This window comes from Castor canadensis, chromosome 2 (genome assembly GCF_047511655.1).
Source record: "Castor canadensis chromosome 2, mCasCan1.hap1v2, whole genome shotgun sequence".
NCBI lineage: Eukaryota > Metazoa > Chordata > Mammalia > Rodentia > Castoridae > Castor > Castor canadensis.
The window spans coordinates 156651325-156674839 of NC_133387.1; the positions used below are offsets into that span (position 1 = coordinate 156651325).

Here is a 23515-nt window from a genome sequence, read left to right on the forward strand (position 1 = left end):
ACAGCTGCAAGGAAACACAACTTGATCCTAAATATCCTGAAACCTCCTAGTAATTCTCACCATCATCCAGCAAAATCCAGAAGGTGGGCCCCAGCCTAAAAGTGGTTCTTATTGAAATATTGAAACTTTTAGACATCAGATGGCTTAAGGTGATCCCTACAAAATAGCATCCACTGCCTAGATCCAGAGGAGCAGAAGGCCATCTGGAAGAAAAGGGACAGATGAAGGGAAAAATTTTTTTAATAAATCTCACGAGTTTCCTCCTAGTCCCACTGTCTCTAAACGGCACTTACAAGTCAACTGTGCAATCTTTCTTCTTTACTGGCTCATGAGACAATGAAGCAAAAAGAACATACAAGGGTCTTGCACTTCAGAGAAACATGACTTTGAACATGTCCTTTAGCTTTCAAGCCTGTTGGGGATACATGAGAGACATTGCACCCAACAGCTGCTCCCACTTTCTTATGGATCACAGCAGCTTTTGGGGAGAGTTGACCTCAAACCAACATTGGCCTGATTGGGTCAAGGATAACACCATTCCCCTTGCTGGTGGTGGTTCTGAAGTCGGCATACACTCTGGTTCTGGCCACAGAGGAAAGAAGACATGTCTGCGGGAGACCTTGGCCCCTCTCTCCTATAGCAGTGGTGAGTGAAGAAGCTACCTTCTGGCCACAAGTACGAGCAACCTTGAGACAGAGCCCACCCCAAAGATGGCAGAGTGAAGACAACCAAGACTCTATCTTTAGTGGCACTGTGACCAGCTTGTCTAGCCTTTGTTGATGTAAAACAATAAAAGATAGTTTATTCTGAGCCAAATATGAGTGACATGGCCCAGGAACATGGACTCAAGTTATCCTGAATAATTGCTCCACTGTGGAAGAGATTACACAAACTTTCATTAAAAAGTCATAAATCAGGCTGGAGGTGTGACTCAAGTGGCAGAGTGCCTACTTTGCAAGCATGAATCTCTGAGTTCAAACCCCAGTCCTACCAAAAAACAAAACAAGACAGAAAGTCATAAATCAATGCATTTTACCAAATACATTGATGGAGACATCAGGTGGGCAGTTACAGCAGAGCAGAGCAATCTCTTCCGTAAGTTTCAGATGCTATAACATTCTTAGCTTTAGGGTTGGGGAAGCTATGGTCTGCTAAACAGTACATTCCAAAATTTCTACCTAATAGTAACAAAGATGTTAGGTCAGATACAAAGATGGGTAGCAAATGGCTAATAAGGGTACTAAACATAGCCCAAGAGAATTCTGGCTCTCGATGTGCAACATTCCATGTTTCCTCAATCAGTCTGCAAGGATTTTCAACACAGATGTGGCTTCATCACCAAACTTCAGTGCACACCCTAATTCTTTCAGGCTTCCCTACCCAACTACATTTCAGCCATGTTTAAGCCAGCTCAAGTTGGCTTACACCCCAGACAGTCATCATACGGGAAAAAGTCAACAGACATTTAACCACATGTTAAAGACTCTGTAAAGTTTTGTTTCCCCTGGCCTTCATATCTACATAAAAGCCATCTTGAAAATGCAACCAAAGAAAGGCCCATTTCCACTTTTAGAGTTCATGCTCCTAACATGGTGCCAGACTCATAGAGGTCTTCAATATTTAAATTACTCTTAACTACCCTTGCACCTCCAGAGTGTAATGGTAAGGCCTGGATTCCAGTATGTGGCTTAATTGGTGGGTGTGAAAATTCTAATAAACTCACTGCAGGCAGCAGAGATCCTGGTCCTTTTCTACACTCTGGGATGAGCAAATGAAACACAGGATCCTCCCCCTTCCCCCACCCTCTAAAATGCAGGAAGCTACAGATATCTGTGGCCAGATCACCTACAAAGCAAACCATCTGAGGAATGCCTGGTATTTGGCGTATGTGGCGTGGTGTGGGTTTGTTTTTTCTGTTTGCCATCACTGGGGAAGGAAATCCTTAGCTATTTTGTCTGGAGGATTAGCGAAGAGCTGAGGATCCCGGGACAGATGGTAGGGGAGGGAGTAGTTGAATCCTGACCTTGCTCCTGCCTCTGACCTGACCTGTTTTGCTCAGGCTCCGACACTGTGTCCCACCACAGGATTATGAACAGCAGTAACTGCAGTGGAAAGGGGAAAGACTTTCCCTTAGGGAGAGGAAGCTTTCACAGCTGCAGGGAAGAATAAGGTAGGAAAGAGGCCCAGAATTTGTGTGACATGGGCTCTTTGACTCTGACATTTAGCTCCTTCATTTTGCACAGGGATAGTTGAAAGCCATGAACTTCTGAAACCAGAGTTTTGAATGTGAAGTCCAAACTTCTGGAATTGCACATTTCAGCTCCAGCCACTTACCCCTATATGCCAAATAAAGAGACATAGTGAAGGGCAGAGAACAGTGGTTTATTACATGGCATGGGCAGCCATGGGAAGACAGCATTTCAGTTCATCTTCAGCCATCTTCAGGTACAGAGATGAGCTTTAGGCTTAAATAGACAAAGAATTGGGAGCAGGAGGAAAGAGGTATGTGTAATGATTAAACAGTCCTGGTCATAAGTGTGTTCCAGCAGATCAATATCTCAGTCCTCTTTGTGGGGTGGTGGTGGGGTTACCAAAAAACTTCGTCCAGTCATCACTGGTCAGGATAAACAAGTCATTGTTGCCTGGCAGGTGGTCTGTCCTGTGGGTTTTTACTATCTCTTAGGGATAGTTTCACTCCCTTGTCATAAAGATATTATTGATCAGTCCTGTCCTCCCTGGAATACAAGGTGATTGTGAAGTGACTACAGGAGAAATGGCCCTGAACAAGGACACAGATGTAATGGGGGATGGGATGCCAACCTTTTATTCCTGCTTCCAGTTAATTCCCATACCCAAGTGAGAAGTCAGTGCTACTCCACAAAAGCAGTTTTAAAGCACCTGTTACACTTACTTCTTAGAACTGTGTAGTATCCTAAAGGTATGGTAAGTTGTGTTTTCATTTTCATTTGATTCTAAGGATCTTTTAAATTTCCTACCTGGTTTCTTCAGTGCCCCACAGATCATTCAAATGTGTATTGCTCCATCTCCATGTGTTCAAATAGTTTCTCTTGCTATTGATGTCTAATTTCATTCCATTATCTGATAAGATACAAGAAATTATTTCAATTTTGTTGCATTTGTTAAGAATTACCTTATGGCCTAAAATGTAATCTGTTTGGAGAACGTTCCATTGAGCAACTGAGAAGAATGTGTATTACACAGCTGTTGGATAGAATATTCTATAGATGTCTGTTAAATTAATTTGATCTATGCACAATTTAACTCTGAAGTCTCTTTGTTGATTTTTTTGTCTGAATGATCTATCTATTGATGAGAGTAGAATATTGAAGTCACCCACTATTTTTGTATCTGGATCTCTATGTCCCTTTATAAAGTTCAGCAGTGTTTGTTTTATGAAATTGTTTGCACCAATGTTCAGTGCACATATATTTAGAATAATTGTATCTTCTTGATGGATTGTTCCCTCTTATTAATTTGTAGTGAGCTTTTTTATCCCTTCTGACTAATTTTGGATTGAAATCTGATTGGTTGTGTTACGTGCCGGTGTCAAAGTATTGCAGGCCAGTGTTGAGAGTCAGGGAACTGACTCATGAGGCAGCTGAATGATGAGCCAAAGCCAGTACATAAAGTGGGGTTTATTAGAGAGAAAGGAAAGGCTACAGCTAGAGGAGTGCATCAGAGCCTGGAAACTGGTAACTTGCTGATCAGGTGAAGGGTGGGGTTTTTATGGATGTACCAGTTCTGAGTTAGGTGGGTTTTTCTCATGGGCTGTGGATTCGCAGACTTTCTCAGGTGAACTGGTTTGGTTAGCACCTTTATTAGGGGAGGAGAAACAATCTTGGGAGCATTTTGCTCATCAGCCCTGTGGCAGATCTAGCAGACCCTGTATCTTTTTTTTAGGATGCAGAAATGTGGATTTACAACTCCCTCTCAGGGTGCAAGAATGCAAGCCTATAACTCTTCAGGATGCAGGAATGATATGGCTCTCCAGGGGGGATGGGATACCCATTCATCTGCCTTAGGTCTCCAGACCCAACAGTCAGATACGAAAATATACACTCCTGTTTGCTATTGAATTCCATTTGCTTAGAATATAGTTTTCCATACTTTCACTTTCAGTCTATGTGTGCTTTTGCCAGTGAGGTGAGTTTCTTGTGGACAGCAAATGATTGGATCTTGCTTTTTAATCCATTCATCCAGCCTGTGTCTTTTAATTAGAGAGTTGAGGTCATTTATATTTAGGATAATTATTAAGAGGCATTTACTAACTTCTCTCTTCCTTGCCTTGGGTTTTCTGGCTCACTGAATTTATAATATTCAATTCTTACCTACTTCTCATTTATTTATTCTCCTAGTGAGATTTATTTTTGTCCCAAACTCTCATGTTTGTGTCTTTCTTCCTCTTCTCTACAGTTCCTTTAAGTATTTTCTGCAATGCTGGCTTAGTGGCATAGATTGATTTAGTTTATGTTTATCATGGAAGATCTTTATTTCTCCTTTGATTTTAAAGGATAACTTTGCTAGATTAGTAGTCTTAGTTTGCAGTTATTTTGTTTCAGGAAACAAAATACATCAATCCATGTTCTCCTGGTCTTTGGAGTTTCAGTTATTCTGGTAGAGTTGCCTTTGCACCTAATTTGGCACCTCTCTCATGTAGCTTTCAGTATTCTCTCTTTGTTCTCTACTCTTGACATTTTAACTATAACATGATGTGGAAGTGTTCTTTTCTGGTTATTTTTATTTGCAGTTCTAAAGCCTCATCTACTTGGATGTCCATTTCTTTCTATACATTTGTGATAAAACAATAATGTCTCCATTTTGTGAATTGGTGGCCATTTGATCTTCAGGCCTCACTTGAGAAATGGAGCCACCCCCAACGACAGCCCCACCCTTAAACAGAAATTCCTGCACTCTAAGACAAGCTCCACCCCTACCGGAGACTCCTGCACATGCACTAACTTCCTCAAGCTCCCTCCTCTATAAAAGCCACCCCAAGCCCAGAGTCAGCACTGCGCCATCTTTCCCCGGCCAGCCTGGCAGTTTGAGCCTGCCATTAAACCTTGCTCTTGGACGTGAGACTTTTCTCGTGAGCTTTCTTTGTGAGTGGTTTTTTTCCTAACATTTTGGTGCCATGACTTGGATTGGGTGCACTCCTGGTACTGAACTTGCTCTCCCAGCCTCCCCACCCCCCATCCTGCTCTCTCTCTCTCTCTCTCTCTCTCTCTCCTTCTTTAAACCATTCCCTTCCTCCGAGATTAGAGCTGCCTTACCAGGACCCCCGATCCTAGAAGATGCCCTTACTGTTCACAGGAAATTTCCTCCACCTCAGCACACCTCCAATCTCCATCCACCACCAGTCAATCCTCCTTCAAGGTCCTCTCTCAGTGAGTCTTCCTGCACACAGAGCTAGGATCTCTTTCTCGTTTCCTCAAAATCCTAGCACTAGGTCTCAGCTCACTCTCATCCCTGGGGACTGGGTCCCCTAGGACTGTGGGCCCCCGGTGACAGAGACGTCTCTCCCAGGAGTTCCACCTCTACTCTCTCCTGAGAAATTGACATCTCAGTGATGCCCATCATATCCTCTCCTCAGTTGAGGTCTTACCATGGGAGTTGGACTGTCCCAAATTCCTTCAGACTCCCCATTGGGATGTCTCCTGGCCAACCTTGGGCCCCTTTGCTTAATGCCTGATCTTAAGCCCCAAAAGTTCACTTTTCTCTGTAATCAGGCCTGGTGCCAATATCCATTAGACAATGCCTCCAAATGGCCACTTAATGGCACTTTTGATCCCAATATTTTAAGGGAATTATTCAATTTCTGTGAGCACGCTGGTGAATGGAAATACCCTATGCCCAATCCTTTCCCTATCTCCACACCAAACCCTCCCTCTGTACTCCCTGTTCCCCTGTGCAAGTCCTATTAGCCTCTAAACCAGCTTCTAAATGAACCAAATCCTCTCCTGAATCTCCTCCTTCCCCATGTAAGCAGACTTTCTTGCACTGCTCATGCTGCCTGTCTCTTCTTATCTTCCTGAGGGACTTTTCCATCATGGTGTCAAGCCAGCCACTCCTTGCCAACTCTGGCCTCATGGTAATTCCGGCTCTGGGGGAGCTCATGCTCCCTCCCTGTGGGCTGAGACCAAGCCTGGGGTTTATTCAGGTATGCCTCATACTACGTTAGGGGAGTCCTGATTGATTATGGCATCTGACAACTGCTTCTCTTTTCCCCCTTGTCTAATGCCCCTTCTGCCTGAGACAGTGACCCAAGAGTGGAGGTTTCATGTTGCTGAAAGTGTTCCTGTACCAGTCAATGGGAGCAACCTAGAGGCACAGGTGATGGCTAATCCCTCAGGCGTGTGTCATGCCTCCAGGTTCTGCCTTGCCCTCCCTTACCTAAGATGTCAGGACACCTCTTCTGCTTCCTCCCCGGTCTCACCGCATGTCCTTTGTTTCTGTCTGCCTTCCTCCCTGGGTTTACTAGGACCCTGCCTCCCATGAAAAACTTGTAGCATGGTAGCTTATGACTTAAGTTATTCTAACTAGTTTGCCAGGCCTCTCAGTCCAAAACAACTTTAAATCAGCTGCTAGGCACCAGAGAGGCAAAAGAGCTTACCAAAAAAAAAAAAAAACTGTGGCTGCCACACTCACACCCTAACTCCACCCCCACAAGGAAAGGAGGGAAAACAAACAGGCACACTCATGCACAGGGATGCTGGCCCCTGGGCACAGTGGGAATGCCTGCCACAGCTAAGAGAATCCATAGAGAGGACCCAACACACATCCTAGGCTGCCAGCCACACATGACGGTGGCTGCGGCCTGCCGCCACTTCCCCTAGAATAAATGCATGCAGGCGCAAGTACACAGGAAGCAGGGAAGAACAACAGGCCACAGGATGGGATCACTCATCCTGGGTGTGGGAGGGGGCAATGGTGCTTTGCTCAAGTCAGGCCTTGGGTCTGACTGACCCAGCCCTCATAAGCTAATTGTTATCTCAAGATTATAGTCCCAGAAATAGCAAAATGGGCATTACTGTGGTCTCTAAACCACTCATGTAAAATTTTCTATACTTTTGGCCTCAGCATAAATTTTCCCTCCAAATATTAGCACTAGTTATCCCTTCTGATACTGTTATTGCCCCAGGACATCCTCTGATGCCCTTCCCTAACTTTACACAGACAATTTATTCCTTTGTTAAAAAGGTAGCCTTTATTAAAGAGGCTGCCTGCTATTAGCTAAAAGGCAGGATCCTAGCATTTTGTTCTTTCTAGATGGGACCTGCACCTTCCAGTCTTCTGTCTTGTAAATGTTGGAAGCTTTGTACTGAGGGCTGGCCTCAGTATGCCCTGGGTGACCAAGAGAAGTGGCCTTCACAGGGTTCCTTAAATTACAATACCATACTCCAATTAGACCTTTTCTATAAAAGGGAAAAAAAGTGACCTGAGGTCCCCTATACAAATTTTCTTTCATCTCTGAGACCACCCAGATTGGCTCTATAATTGCTATTTAGATACTCAAATGCTGGCCATTCTTTGTAAGCCACAGGATAAACATGGGAAAGGGGGACCAAAAAAGCCCCTTATCAATAACAAGGCCCCTCACCCCTACTGCTCCACCCTCTGCCCTACCTTGTAAGCCACCCTAATATTCAGAACCTCCTAATGGGTGCTTCCCCCTTCAGCAGGTAATGGTAGGTGAGTCTATGTCCCCTTCCAGCTATCAGATCTAAGGGAAATTAAAAAACATCTGGACAGCTATACTGATGCCCAGAAAAATACATTCAAGCCTTTATCTCTGTGATCCAAACCTTTGAATCTGCATGAAAGGATATTATGCTTCTAGTAGACCAGACTCTTTTCTCATTAGAAAAGCAATGGGCTCTGGCCCAGGCCACTCAGGTTGGAAATGATTACCATTTACAATGAGCCCCAATACTAGTGGCATCTAAAAATGAGGAATAAATGTGCCTATACCTACAGGAGCACAGGCAGTCCCCTTGACAGATCCACACTAACAGGGGCTGATGATCTGGCTCAAGCAGTAGAGTGCTGCTTTGCAGACATAAAGTCCTGAGTTCAAGTCCCAGTACAGACAAAGGGGGGGGGATATTTGGGGATAAGGACATAGCTCAGTGAGAGAGTGTCTGCCCAGCATGTGCAAGACCCTGGGTTCAATTCCCCAGCATTGGTAAACCAAAAAAAAAAAAAAATGGTAAGGAAGATAAGTGGCATTAATGTCACTTCAGCCATCTCATAGTGAAAGAAGTGGAAGAAAGTAGTTTAACTTAGACCAGATCCCTCATTCTTCAAGTGAGGAAACTGAGGCCCAGAATGGTTCAGAGACCTGCTCTCCAAAGTGTCAGGTGTCAATGTAAAATAACAACTTTGCTTTACAGCAACGCTGTAAAGAAAACCCCCCTTATCTTTCTGTAGCATCTTAAGGACGCTATCAGAAAGCATACCATGGTGGACCCAGAGTCACAGGTGAGAGAGGTTCTCCTCAAAGATAAATTTCTAACTCAGTCAGCCCAAGATATTTGTAAAAAACTCAAAGTCTGTGGCTGAAAGGAAAAAGTCATTGAACCAAGTAATACAGCTAGCCATGTCTGTATGCATAGCTATGTCTGTATGTCCAGGACCTTACTAACAGGAAACAAAAAGGTAAGAGACATCATGACCTCATTGCTGCTCTCAGAGAGGGCCCCACCTGACTGGGGCCTGTATCCTGAACTTGCTACCATGGTGGACAGGAGAGGCACTTCTGCAGAGAATGCCCAGAAGGGAGACAGCCCGGGAGACAGCCCCACCCCCAACCAGGACCCTGCCCTCTCTGTAAGGGTAACCACTGGAGGACTAAGTGCCCCCATCTCCAGATGGAAGACGAGGTGCCACCTCCTATGGATTGATGGGTCCCGGCCTCCTGTCCATGCTCCACTTCTTGTTATCAATGTTGAGGAGACTTGGGGTACCCATAATGGCAGAAAAACAAAAGGTCATTTTCCTGCTAGACAGTGGAGCTTGTTTCTCTGTCTTACCTTTCTCTCCAGGTCCCTGGTCCAATGACAAAAGTTATCATTCAGGGAAAATCTGGCCAGCCCCTAGAGTGCTAATTTACCCAGCCTCTAACCTGATCTTGGGGAGACCTCTTCTTCTGTCACTCTTTCCTCATAGCTCCTGAAACCCCAGTGACTCTGCTGGGAGGGGACTTACTATCTCAACTAAAAGCTCAAATTCTCCTTCCCCCTGGCAGCTATTTCTGCTGCCCCCTCCTTCAGGAACAAATACATTCCATAGTGTGGACTGATGAGATGAGTATATGGCAAGCTAGGATGGCCCTCCCTGTTCAAATAAAACTCAAAAATCCGTCACAGTTTCCACACCAAAACAATATCCCCTCAAGCCTGAGGGACATGAGGCCTTATGCCTATCATAAATTCCTTCAAACAACAAGGGCTACTAATTAGTTGCTCCAGCCCCTATAATAAATTGAAAATTCTTATAAAAGTTAATTTTAAAATGCAAGTTACAAAGTAAACAACTGGAAAGGATATAGATAGTTATTGAATGTATTTCTTGAGGAGTTAAAAGAAAAAGGAATGGGTTTTTTGTATGAGTTGTAAAGAAGGGTTTGTCCTAAAGAGTGTTTCAAATAGGAGGAATAAGTTCAAGCCATCAAAGGGTTTAGTATGTTATATAAAGGTCTAAGTAAGTTTTAAAAGTGTATACTAAAAAGCTTCAGTGTGTGATAAAGTTAAAATTGACTAAGAATTGCTTAAAAGATTTTTAGGGTCATGTCAAACTAAAATCAAATTCTCTATGTCTATAAAATAACAAGGTTATCTTAATATTGTTCTGCTCTGAGTAACATCTACAAAAACTGTTACAGAGAAAGATTTTATAAAAGAAATTATTTGTATTTTCTGCTGATCTTATCAAGCTTTCAGTATTACTAAATCAGAGTTCATTTACGTATTTGCTCATGTGTCTTAAATGACCACCTTGTAACAGTGTTGTGTCTATACTTTATCTAGGTATGATAGAAACATTTACAAAGTTAAAAATGTAAATTTATATAAAATAATGAGCTAAAGCTCTCTTTATCCAAGAGTGTTACATTTAACCTAAATCCTGACAGTCAGCTCCTGCCTCCCACAGGTCAGCTACCTAGGTGTGGTCTTAAAGGGACAGACTCACTCCCTGTGTCATGAAGGAATTGACCCAATCCTCCGTTTCCCACTCCCCCATACCATAAAGCAGTTTAGAACTTTCTTGGGAGTTACAGGATTTTGCAGAATCTGGATCCCTAGATATGCAGCCTTTAGCAGACACCTTTTTATGCTCCTTCTAATATTTCTATTTGGGTCTTACATAATAAATGCTCTCAAGACTGTTTCCCTTCCCCCAATAAAGGTGCAAACCAAACCAGTTCACCTGAGAAAGCCCACGAATCCATGGCCAATGAGAAAAGCCCCCCACACCAACCACCCCCTGAAGCCCTTCCTTCTTGAGCCCCTTTGAAATAATGTATGGTTGCCCATTTCTCTTAGGAAACTTGCCTCCAACAGACCCTGCTTCTCTGGCTATCTACCTTATCTTAACCTTCTCAGGGAACTTCTCAGAGAGCATGCAGACCAGATCCTGCCCCACCTCATAACAATTTCTGTTAAACCAGGGGACCTTGCTCTCCTAAAGGATCTCCGATCCTCTCCATTGGGACTTCGGTGGACCAGCCCTCATCTGGTCATTCTTACAATACCCACTGCTATCAAGCTCAATGGAATCCCCCAGTGGCAGCACCTCTCAAGGAACAGTTAGAAAAATGGAGAAGGAAGTTGGAGGACTCTTGGAATCCTCTAGGGAACAACATTTCACAGTGGTTCTCCTGGCTAATGCCCATCCTAATGCCTATGTTCTTCCTCTCCTATTTGTAAGCTTCCTCCCTTGTATCATAAAAACAGTACAAAGATTTCTCTTAGATCACATATCTGCTATTGCTAATTAAAAGGTTAACCAGTTGTACCTCCAGGGATATCAACCTCTCCAAAGCCGTCTGGAGGACTGCTGTGAGGGCCCCCACCAGGATGCCACAGGAATCTGAGGATCTTGCCCCACACAATGCCTCTGCCAGCAAGAAGCAGCTAAGAGGCTGATGCTTTGACCTAATTCCCGATCCTCAGCCCCTACACTCATCATTATTAAAGAAAAAATGGGGGAATGATAGAACAATAATGTCAACACTTTGTGAATCAGTGGCCATTTGATCTTCAGGCCTCACTTGAGAAATGGAGCCACTCCCAACGACAGCCTCACCCTTAAACAGAAATTCCTGCACTCTAAGACAAGCTCCACCCCTACCGGAGACTCCTGCACATGCACTAACTTCCTCAAGCTCCCTCCTCTATAAAAGCCACCCCAAGCCCAGAGTCAGCACTGCGCCATCTTTCCCCGGCCAGCCTGGCAGTTTGACCCTGCCATTAAACCTTGCTCTTGGACATGAGACTTTTCTCATGAGCTTTCTTTGTGAGCAGCATTTTTCCTAACAATTTGGAATTTTTTTTCTATAATTTCACTGAATAACTCTTCTATGCCTTTATTCTGTGTCTCGGGTCCCTCTTCTGCACCACAAATTCACAGATTTGCTCTCCTAATTTTGTCCCAGCTGTCTGGGATTCTCATGATTGCTTTGTTTTTTGTAGTTACTATCTGAATACAATAATTCCTCAACCTTATCTTCAGTTCCTGATATTCTTCCTTCCACTAGTCAATGGTAATGCTCTCCATTGAGTTTTTTATTTGATTTATTGAGTTTTTCATTTTTAAGATTACCTCATTCATTTGTTTATTTGAAACCTCTTTAAGGTCATTGATCTTTCAATTCTTTTAATGATTTAAAATTATTTTAATGATTTTCAAAGTTAAAAACATATGAAAGATTTACTTAACTCAATGAAGGAACCAGCAGAAACTCAAGATTTTTTAAATGTATAGAGACTGCTGAGACAATGTCCCCAAAATCTAAGGTTCCTACTGCTCACTGCTCTTCAAGGAAAACCAGAGACAGAATTAGTGAAAGGAGATAGGTTACTTCAAGGCTGGCCCTGACGAAAATAGAGGAGACTTTTCTGTCTCAAATCTCCATCTTGGAAGGTGGATGGCTTTTATGGGACACAAGGGGAGGGAAATCACCACCTTGGGCAGTGTCTTTTTTTCCAGAAAGCAGTCTTTTCTCCTCTTCTTAGAAAGTCAATAGGGACCTGAGACTTGACATTTTCTTTCCAAACACACCTCTGCTCTGAGGAGAGGAGGAGGTGTGACTGAGACCTCTCTTTAGTATTTAGAACCCCAAGTGAAAGGGATAGGTGGTTACAAGATTACAGAAAAGACTAGGGAAGGGAGGTAAAAGTGACAGTAAGGTTGCTAAATTACTTATAAAATTCAGTACCATATACAGGCAGCAGATCTATAACCTCTGGTTGTAATCTGTCCTACCCAAGAAGCTCCCAGCACTTTGATAAGGTTCATTTGCATCATTCCAATCTCCTATGATTCAATCAATAGAAAATGGAAGGTTGTAGAGCTGGGGCCAGGCAAAACAAAGGAATGGCTTGCTTGAGAACTAGATAATGCCTTGAAAGGATATTAAATCTGCTCCATGCAATTCTTTAACCCAACACCAAGTTTGGGGGACAGTCATCCTCCCTTGTCCTCCAGAAATACATTCCAAGTCCACCTAAACTGTGGGAATATGGAACCTTATATATATTATATTTTTAGCATATTCTTTCCTATACCTGACATACCCTACATTAAATTTTAATTTACAAATCAGGCACAGTAAGAGATTAGCACCAACTAATAATGAAATAGAATAATTATAATAATATATAATAGTTATGTGAATATGGTCTCTCAAAGTATCTTATGGTACTTTCACCATTTCACTTAAAGGGAGTACTTTTTTATGGTTTCTCTTTGGCATATATGAATTGCTTACATCACTACTCTTGCACTTTGGGGCCATTCCTAGATAAAATAAAGATTACTCAAACACAGCACTGCAATACCATGACAGTCAATCTGATAACTGAGATGGCTACGAAGTGTCTAATCGGCAGGTAGCATATACAGGGTGGATACACTGGACTAAAAGATGAGTCACAACTTGGGCAAGACCGAGCAAAATAGTGTGAGATTTAAAATTTAAGAATTATTTATTTCCAGAATTTTACATTTAATATTTTCAGGCTGCACTTGAGCATGGATAACCAACATTACAAAAAGCAAAACCATGGATAAGGGGGGAACTACTGTATTTTTTTCTAAACACGAGGTGATTTTGAGCCAATAATCATCTAAGACTGTTGTACCTAGATGAGATACTTAGGACAGGAAGACTGACTCCCAGGTTCAAAATGTGGTCCCACCATTTCATGAGCTTGTGCAAATCCCTACACTCTCCAAACCATAGTTTTGTCACCTGTAACGAAGTTGTTTGTTTAATTGGGATAACAATACTTGTTCTTCAACCTCACAAAATTCTTGCTAGGACCAACAGTGGATACAATAGGAATTGAGACAGCCAGTGTCCTGGCTTCTGATCAGAGGGACAAGTCATTGGCCTCAGCAACCGGGTGTTAAGGGAGGTCTTTGATGGAAAATCCTCCATGCAGTAGGTGGAAAATTACCAAGCCCCCAGCTCTCTGTGACACTCCTGCAAACACTGATGTATCCAGATAATCATGCAGCTCCTGCAGGCCATGGATTGCGAGCCTTCACATCCTAGGTCACATCAATGATTCAGAGTCTCTGTGAGGTCTGGGCTTCTTTCTTTCTTTCTTTCTTTTGGTGGTACTGGGATTTGATTCAGGGCTTCATGCTTGCTAGTGGCGCCCTGCCACTTGAGCCACACCTTCAGACAAAGTGTGTTTTTGACAATAAAGCTTTAGGACACATTGACCCATGTCATCTTGCCAGCTATCCCAAAGTGACCTCACATGCATACTTATGTGGGGTCATCTTCCCAAAGGGATCTGAACCCTGTCTTGCATGGAGACAGCTTGGCATCTCTCTTGTGGCCTCATTCTAACTGCATCCAGCTGAGCCTGGTGTCCTCAAAGCCATGCCTTTTCCCCAGTCCATGAAAATGAGGCCTAAGTTCTTAAAGATGTTTAGGAGTACAAGTGACATCCTGACCCACCACTGTCTGACTCCAGAGCAAGTGCCCTTTCCAAGTCAGAATCACTGAAAAATGGGCACGGGGAAGCTTCATCCTCCTGCCTCACTCCTGGCCCAATGCCTTCAGTAAATGCAACTCCACCAACATCTTTCTTCATCTGTACAGTGGATCTACTGCTACTATCTGCACGGCCAGGGAGGGTCCCCCATAATCGTGGCTTAATCAGTGATGCCCTGCCAAGGCCCAGCTCCAGTTCCCCTCACAAATACCCTGAAAGTTCAGAAAGACAATTTTTTAAATGGCAATTTTGTTTGTGGGCTCTTATCAGAACACATCATCTCTGGGCACCCCCCCCCAATGCTGGAAAGATAGGTAGAAGCCAAGGCTGTGCAGGGAACAGGGGACAGTGACATGGTGCAGGGCTTCAAACTCTCTGTTTCTGCAGAGGCCTTGCTGGGTATGAGGCTGCCTCCCCCATTCCCACATTCTCCCCAGGCCTCCAAGTCATGCCCCTCCCCCTAACTCTCTGCAGACCATCACTTACTGCTGGTGGGTTCTGAAGAGTGAAAGGAGCCAGAAGCTAGCATCACTGAACTTAGGAGCTGCCTGAGCCTCTGGCAGGCTTTGTGACACCTTCAGATAACTAATCTCTCTGAAATAGAGGTGGGAGGTGGTACCCCTCATCTCAAGATTGCCTGTGGCTGCCTCCCAAGATTTAGAATCACCTGGTGGGTGATGAACACCTAGATGCTACACCCCACCCCTGGCTCTGGTTCAGTGAGTTTGGGGTGGCATCCAAGAGTTTACATTTCTACCCCATTTCCAGGGAAGTTGCTGCTGCTGGCCCAAGGACCAGACTTTGAGAATCAGTGCTACCTCTCCCTACCGTGCCCACCCTGATGGTAATGGGGACAAGCTCACCAGTGAGTGTTGGCCAGCCTTGTTTGTGGATAGAACACGTCCCTGGTCAGACTTTCTAGGCCAGGAAGGGGAGCATTGGCGAAGACCTCATGCCCTCTTCCCCAGCCAGGCCCTCACACTGAGAAGGAGCTCTGGCAGAGGTGCATACTGGGTAACCCTGGCAAAATGTAATCTGCTGGTGAATCCCTCGGGAACTCTAGAAAAATATGGATCTGGCACCTGCAGCCCAGAGTCTGTGACTCAGCAGGTGTTGGGTGAGGCCCCCCACACACACACTAATAAGTACCCAGGTGGCTCTCTGGTAGGTGGCCCTTGAGAAACCTGCACTCTCTCCTCACATAGTCTGCCCCTAGAGGCAAAAGAACAAAGTCCTGTAGCCTCTTAATCAGACCTAAGCCAATACACAGATCAGCTTCTGAGCCTCTGAGTCATAGGGAAAAAATGGAGGTCTAAATGAGTCAATTAGTAAGGAGCTAATTAGATAAGTGATTAACTTTTAAACCTTGATGAAGAAACCCTCATTAGAATTCTATTGCTGAGTATTTTGCTTCCAGATCACAAACTTTACATAATCGCAGCAAAAAGACAATTCACCATTCAGCTTTTCCCTGTGGCCATATTAAACGCATTGTGAAGTGACTTGTGTGATTGTTAGTATCCCAGTCTCCTATTTCTCTGCTCCTGGAGTTGTGCCTTCAACTGTAGGTGTTCAACATGGGACGCTGACTAGATGAAGCTGCTACACCTGTTTTGAAGGGTTCCCAAAACTCGTCTTTCAAACACTCACCGGGCATTTTCTAGTTTCCACTTGAAGGAAGGACTGCAGGAGTTCCCAAAAGGTGATAATTGGGCAAGGAGACACTTCTCCTTCCCAGGAAATGTCTGTTTACACCTGAGAGACATCTCCGCCCTCAGGCAATACCAAAAAAGGCTATAAAACCCAATTTCCAACCTGACCCAGGGACCACCGGGTCCACTGCATGCCCCATGCAGCCTTTCTTGTCTCTTCTCTACAAATAAAATCTGACCTCTGCTGCTGGAGTCCACCTCTGCTTTCAATCTCAGAGTGGATTCAAGAACCCTCAATAGCTGAAGATTCCTGCCTGTCATCTGGGTATCACACAGACTATCTTAGACACAAGCTAATGTCCTTAGAAATTCCATGACAACTGCACAGTTAGCCTGGCTTTGACTTTTCATTTTTATGAATGAATGTTTCAATGCCATTCCCCAATTGTGAGAGATGATTCAAAAATTAACCTCTCACTCAGACCCTATTATTCCTGAGCGAGAATAAAGTTGTGCCCCAAGGAACAAGAGCCCTCATGGAAAAGGAAAGCAGGACCATGGTAGCTTCTAGGCAAATGCTCTACCACTTGGGCCACACCAGCCATGATAAACACAGAAGTATTGCCCAAAGGTTTGACTCTTCCCCATAATTGGACCTTTCCCCAGAGACAGGGCTATCACCATTTCCAGAAGCCATTTTCCACTGTGCCCTGATGTTATAGAAGATTTTAGGCCCCAGACCCTAACTCCTGGGTTTCATAGGTCAGGTCCAGGCACTTGCTCCAACATGCCAAATACAAAAGATACATAACGGTGAAGGGCAGAAACGGGAAGTTGATTATACAGCAGGGTGGGGCAGCCAGGAGAAGAGGAAAGCTGGCATTTCAACGCAGCTTCCGTATGGGAAAAGGAAGGGTATGCATTTTAACCCATCTGCCATCTTGGGGGTACAGAGAAGAGCTTTAAGCTTAAATAGACAAAGAATTGGGGTAGGGGGTGAAAGATGTGCATAGTTAAACAGTCTCAGTCATAGATCTGTCCTGACTTGTCATTATCTCAGTCCCAGTTTTGGGAGAAGTTGTTATCACTGTCATCATTGGATGGGAGCAAATCTGGTCAGGATAAACAAGTCATTGTTGCCTGGCGGATGGTCTGATCTGAGGAGATTCTGCTGTTCCCTTCCTAGGGGCAGTTTTCTTCCTCCTTCCTTGTAAAATTGTCATCCATCTGTCCTGCCTTCCTGGATTCCAAGGTGGCTGCAGGAGAGACTGTCTCAAAGCAAAGGACACAGATAAAAAAATTGAGGTTGGCTTGCCAAATTTTCTCCTGCTTTCAGTTAGTTCATGGGCCCTAGTGCTCCTCAGCAAAAGCAGTTTGAGCACCTGTTACACTTGGAAATGATCTGGAAGTTGTGGGGGGAGGGGGGGGAGGGGGGATGGCTCTTCTTAGATGGAAAAACTGGCTTTTTCCACATACCTGACCTCATGTCCATGTTTACACATGCTTTAAACTGTTTCTGGGAGGCAAACCCACACACAATCCCCCTCTGAGTAAGGAAAGTGATGGGGAAAGAGATGAAGTAGGATACATCAGGGAAAATGAGGCGTGGGAAACAGCAAACTAGGAATTCAGAGATAAACACTGTATTAACGAGTGGCTTGATTAAAAGCTCAGAGACACTAACTTTGCTTCAAGCCTTACACTTCTCCCAATTAACTGCAACTGTTAGATAAAAAGCAAGAAAAAAAAAAAAAAAACCCAGGAGAAGGAGCAATTCCCTCCCTCTGACCTTGTCCACTTGTCCAAATAATTAGATTGCTCTGGGAAATGAGCAAGGATAACTTAAAGAAAGACACTTACCATAGGAAAGAACACTTGGGAAAATGACTCCTCTAGGCACAAAAAGTGTCTGCAAAGGAAAATATCTTATCTCAAGGATGGACACCTGTCTTGAAGACAGCCTCTGGCAGGACCCATTCCTTGTTTAAAGGGGTGTTCAAACATCTATATTATAGTGACCCACAGTTAATAAGCAAACTAACTTTGGTATCTCAGAGCCCAATCAAGAAAACAGTAACAGCTTGACAGACTGCATGTACCAGCACAAAGGGAAACACTTATTCTAACAAGAATTTAAGCCAAATCCACTTTTCCGCATAAATACCCTTGGTGTTAGAGCACTCACTGCACCTGTCATCAGATGTGCCTAAGTTCTATGTTTTTATTTTTCCTTTGCTTTGCTTTACTAATAAACTTTCTTGGTCTCTACCTCAATGTGTCCTAAAATTCTTTTTTTGCAACAACACCATGAACTCAGTACACAAGGACCAGGCCAAGGCCTCCTCCCAGTTGGAGACCTCCTATCTGGAGCCTCGCTGGCTCCCATAACAGGGTAGGTTGTAGGCACTGACCTGAGCAGGAGTTGGGGGTGGCCAGGGAAGAGGACAGAAGCTCCAATAGCTCTCAATCCTTCTATACACTCCAAGAAGAAAGCTGTGGATGAGACAGGGGTCATCCTGTGAGCTGCAGCTCCCTGGAGGCCTTGGGGGATTCCAAGGAATCCACCAGGGACCTATACATGGCTCTGGAAAAGACCCTTACTTTCTTATGGGCCAACTGGCCTCACCAGACGTTAAGCATACATCATCACATTAGCAGGTTAAAATCCAATCCCACTGGCTTTTCCCCAGACAACTAGTATAGGTGCCTCATGCTGGCCCTGTTCCATATGCCCCTGTGGATGAGTCTTGCCAGCTGGGGACACTGTCAACTAACTCACCCTAAAAGCTGTCCCCAGAGACCCATGCAAACAAGTAGAACCAAATTGCCCTGTGGTTCCCTTCAGTGGCCCTATACCTGAGCCCAGGCAATGCCCATCCCTCTGAGCCTCCCTCTGATGCATGTCTTGTCTTCCCCTATCCAAACCCCCCAGTCCTCCTAAACTCACAGGCTTTTCTCCCTATACTTCAAGCTCCTCACTCCATGGGCTTGGACTTGAGCTGAGCCAGCAGGGAGAGCTGCCCCCTAGGCCTTCTCCTCCTCCTGTCAATCTGACAGGGCTCTGGGAACCACACCCTCACCCCAGAGTCCCACCATTTCTATAAAATGTTCAAAAAAGGGCAGATCTATACAGACAAGAAGTAGATTGGTGGTTACTATGAAAATCTTATTTTAGTTATTGAAATTTTAAACTTTGACATGTTACTGCAAGAAAAAGAAGACTAAGTACTGTCAGCTGCTAAATTGTTCCTGTGACTTCGCATGCCCAAGTAGCTGTTTGCTTGCAGCTGGCACTGTTTTTGATGTCACTAATCTTTTGACAGAAGGCAATATCATTTAGGAAAATGTTTTTCAGTGGCACAGTTTTATGAGTTATAACTGTGGGAGGCAGAATAATGGTCCCAAAGATTCTCATATCCTAATAACCAAAATTTGTGAGCCTGTTACTTACACAGCAAAGAGATTTTCAAGATGTGATTAATTTTAAGATATTCATGGAATGGGATATAGCTCAGTGGTAGAGCACTCATCTAGCAAACTTATAGGCCCTGAATTTGATTCCCTGTACTGCCAAAAAAAACCTTAAAATCTTGAAAGGGGAGATTATCCTGGATTATCTGTAGCATCATTCAATTGCAAGAGCCCTTATAAGAGAAAAGAGAGAGGCCTGAAGGGAAAGAAGAGGGGGAAGCAGAATCGATTTGAAAATGGATGAAGGAGCTATAAACCGAGGAATGCAGGCAGCCTAAGGCTGCTAGGAAGGCATGGAAATGGATTTTCCCCAAAATCTGTGGAAAGAAAGCAATCCTGCCAACACCACGGCTCAGTAAAATCCATTTGGAACTCCTGACCTCCAGAATTTAAAATAAAGTTGTGCTGTGTTAAGTCAGGAAGCATGTGTTTAATGTGTTGCAGCCGCAACAGAAAACAAACAAAACCCTTTATTAAAATCCTGTGTCTTCAGTTTGTGAAAATGGTTGGTACCATGTAGCTATCATCTTGACAATTCAAAATTTTAGTCTCTGGAATCCAAAACTATTAGGAATTATTTGCCTAAAGCCTTATTTTTTTTTTTTTTATGGTACTAAGATTTGAAGTCAGGGCCTTGAGTATGCTAAGCAAGCACCCTACCACTTGAGTCTCACTCCCATCCCTTTTTGGCTTTAGTAATTTTTCAGATAATGTCTCGTTTTTGTCCAGACTGGTCTGAACCAAAATCCTCCTACTTATGCTTCTGTCAGAGCAGGGGACAACAAGCCTATGCCAACATGCCTACCTTATTGCTTGAAATGGGGTCTGGGCCTGCCTCAAACCTCAATCTTCCTGATCTCCGCCTCCTGAGTAGCTGGGATTACAGATGTGAGTTACTTTGCCTGGCTGCTTAAAGCATTTTTATAAAAATCTACTCTTGCAAAATATGATGATTAATAAAATTGAAATGGATTTGGGGCACCTCATTTTTTCTATAGTGCTTGTTTATTTCCTACCATTTGCATTATTTGTCATTTCTGGATTGAAGATAGTTTATCATGCATGTGTGCATGGTGATAGATTTTTTTCCTCCTCATGAAATTTTGAGGTGCAAAGCTTGCAAAGCTGACATTCTGCATTTTTTTGTTATTTTTGTTTGTTTGCTTGTTTGTTTTTGTGGTACCAGAGTTTGAACTTAGGGCCTTGTGCTTGTTAAGGTGTTCTACGGCTTAAGCTATGGCCAGCACTAACATTACACTTTTAATTAATCCTTAGAAGATGTGAAGAATTTACAAATAGAATATTATCTTGAAATATTTTGCCCTAAACATTAAAAAGCTAAAATTATGGTTCTTAATGTTTAAATGCTAGTAGCATATGAAACAATTCTATAAGATTGTGCTTATCGTGTAAACTAATCTCTATCGATTTTAATACTATTTAAAATTTATAACCATTTTAAGTAAGATATGCTTTCTGAACTCATGTAGATAATGCATTTCTTCTAAGATTTATATTAACTATTTCCTATTTTTTCACTATTCCAACTTAATATTTATTTCTGGATCATATGAGCAGTGTTCATTAATTTTTATATTATTTTACTAATGTATTATATATATATTTTCTTTTTTAAGTAGCTGCTTTCCTACAATGTACACGTTGAGAATGCTGAACAGCATTTAAGAAGAGGGTTGGAGGTGTGGCTCAGGTGGTAGAGCACCTGCCTAGCAAACTCAAAGCCCTGAGTTCAAATCCCAGTACCACAAAAGAAAGAAGGAAGGAAGGAGAGAAGTTTGAAAGGAAAGGAGGGAAGGAGGGTGGGAGGGAGAAAGAGAATTTAAGACTAACAACAGATCTTACTGCCTGCTCTATGCGTACTTACCAGCACGTCTCACAGACTAGCTGTGATATGCGATCATGAAAGATATTGTTTACAGATTCTCTGTCCTAAGCAATCACCCAGACCACAGGGACGAGCCTGAGAGCAGCTCTTCTCAGACTCCATGGCTATCAGGCTTCAAGTTCAGTTGCCAGCACACACACATCTGGTCCCATCACTGTTTCCCCCACTTCCCAGGAAGAGAGAAGCCAAGGTCTTAGAGGCAGCACTGCAGACACTTTGCCTGTGGTTTGGGGCATCTCCCTGAGATGCCCCTCCCAACTTTGATGCCACTGGGAGCTGAGCCCATACATTCTTGGCCTCCTACCTGGAATCGCTGAGCATCTACCTTTGAGAATGACCTTTCTTTCTCTGCTCTTCCAAAGGCTGCCAGTGCCTCTGATTCTCTGCATTAAACCTCTTCCTCCTCTGCACACCTAGAGTAGCTTATGTTTTCTGACCCAACCCTGACTGATATAGTAACATGCAGTCCCAAGTTCATCGCTCACACTTAAGGTCAGGAAAGGCACAGTATCATGACATAGGCATGTGAATATTTGGCCTTCTATAGGATGAAGACAAAGAAAAGCAGATCTTGGCTAAAGATCAAGGCTTAGTCACATTCCTATGTGTCCCTACTTCTGCCTAAGCCCACAGGTCTTGGGCTGACCTTAACCTTCATTGAGATTGCTTAGTCTTCAAAACCAATCCAACCTCTGTGGTTTTGATCTGGATGCAGTCAACATGAAAGGTACTAATACTGCTAGACTGATGGGGACTTATGCCATGTGTAGCAGCATGGCAGGGCATGAGAAGAAGAGTCATTACCAAGGTGGCAGTTTGGATAGTTGGAATCTTTCAACACGTGAAGGTACAGCAAGTGGAGGCAGGAGGAATAGACAACAGACTGCATCCTTTGTTGTGCAGAGGATGGGAGTCACTGAGTCAAGGAATGGGGTCACAGGGTCAGGAAGACAACTCAGGAGCAGTAAAAAGAAAACCCACTCTGCACCCAGTGTTGTGCTAGGCCAGGGGTTGGATGGCCCCAGACATCTTTTGTTTATGTGGATTATATCTATTGACATTTGTCAGATTATAAATTGAAACCAAGAACAATTTAAAACCAAGGATAGGGCTGGTAGAGTAGCTCAAGTGGTAGAGCGCCTGCCTAGGAAGTGTGAGCCCTGAGTTCAGATTGCAGTACTGCCAAATAAATAAATACATAAAAGAAAAACAAGAATACACAGAACACAGTCCAGTAACCATTAGAAAACTCCCCTGGACCCTGGGGAAAAAGTGTGAAAGAAGCAAGGGACATCTTGGTGTTTTCGTGCATTCTTGACCTTAAAGTTACCCTGAAAGGTCTTGGAGTTTCCCCTTAAGAGCTGCTCTGCTGGGCTCTATATATGCTTATATAACTTTATTTTCTTCACACCCAAAGTGTTATGCCTACTCTTCGCATTTTACAGAGGAAGAAACTGATGATCAGAAAGGCCTAGTAGCTTGTCCTAGATCACATAGCTACTAACCAGCAAAGCAGGCTTCCGCCCTGCTCTCTCTGGCTCCAGAGCCTGCATTTAATAAGCAGGGGAACTGACCCAGGCAGAGAGTAGCTGCAGAGTCCTCAGGTTGGACTGAGGAGGAACTGGAATATCCAAGACTCACTTCCCTCTGTGGTCCTGCAAAATGGCCCCTCCCCCTGGCGCTATGGTCAAGGGAGATAGGCAACCTGGGGCGGTGGAAAGAAGGCAGTGGACAACTGGCTACCACACCATCTGCTGATGTTGCTGCACTGACGATGCCTTAAGGCAAAACCCCCCCAGTGCCACCCTCCCCAACCCTGGACCCAGACAGGCCCCTCAGGGTCAGCTGGTCTGCTAAGGATGGGAGGGGGTCTCAAGCTGAGAGGGAAACTAGCCCAACCCACGCTAGTAGAGGATCAGCCCAGAGGATCTGGGGCCTTTTCCAGGACCATAATAGGTGATTTCGCTCTGGAGCCTGACAGTGGGAGTATCGGGCGAAATCCACTGAGAGTGGCTTTTATATCAGAACCGCATTCCACAGCTACTGCTGGCCGTCTTCTGGGGAGTTCTGTTTCCAATCTCAGAGATGTCAAATACTTTTAAAGGTACAGAAGCCCAGTTTTGTCCAGCTAAGCAGGGAGGAAGAGAGCAACAGCATTCCCACAAGGCAGCCCCCACCCTAACCCAACCTCAGGCTCTCTCCATATTCTGCTTCCCAGCTCCAAGATGGGCTGGAGA

The 23515-nt window shown here is 43.9% G+C and overlaps 1 long non-coding RNA gene across 1 annotated transcript in view; it reads left to right on the top strand.

Annotated features, from left to right (window-relative positions):
• The first annotated feature begins 1935 nt into the window (after nucleotides 1-1935).
• The window catches only part of LOC141417520 (uncharacterized), a 57194-nt gene continuing 35614 nt past the window's right edge, over nucleotides 1936-23515 (top strand). Inside the window, exon 1 of the long non-coding RNA XR_012442151.1 lies at nucleotides 1936-2170. This is a non-coding gene — a long non-coding RNA (uncharacterized lncRNA). The remainder of the gene's footprint in view (nucleotides 2171-23515) is intronic.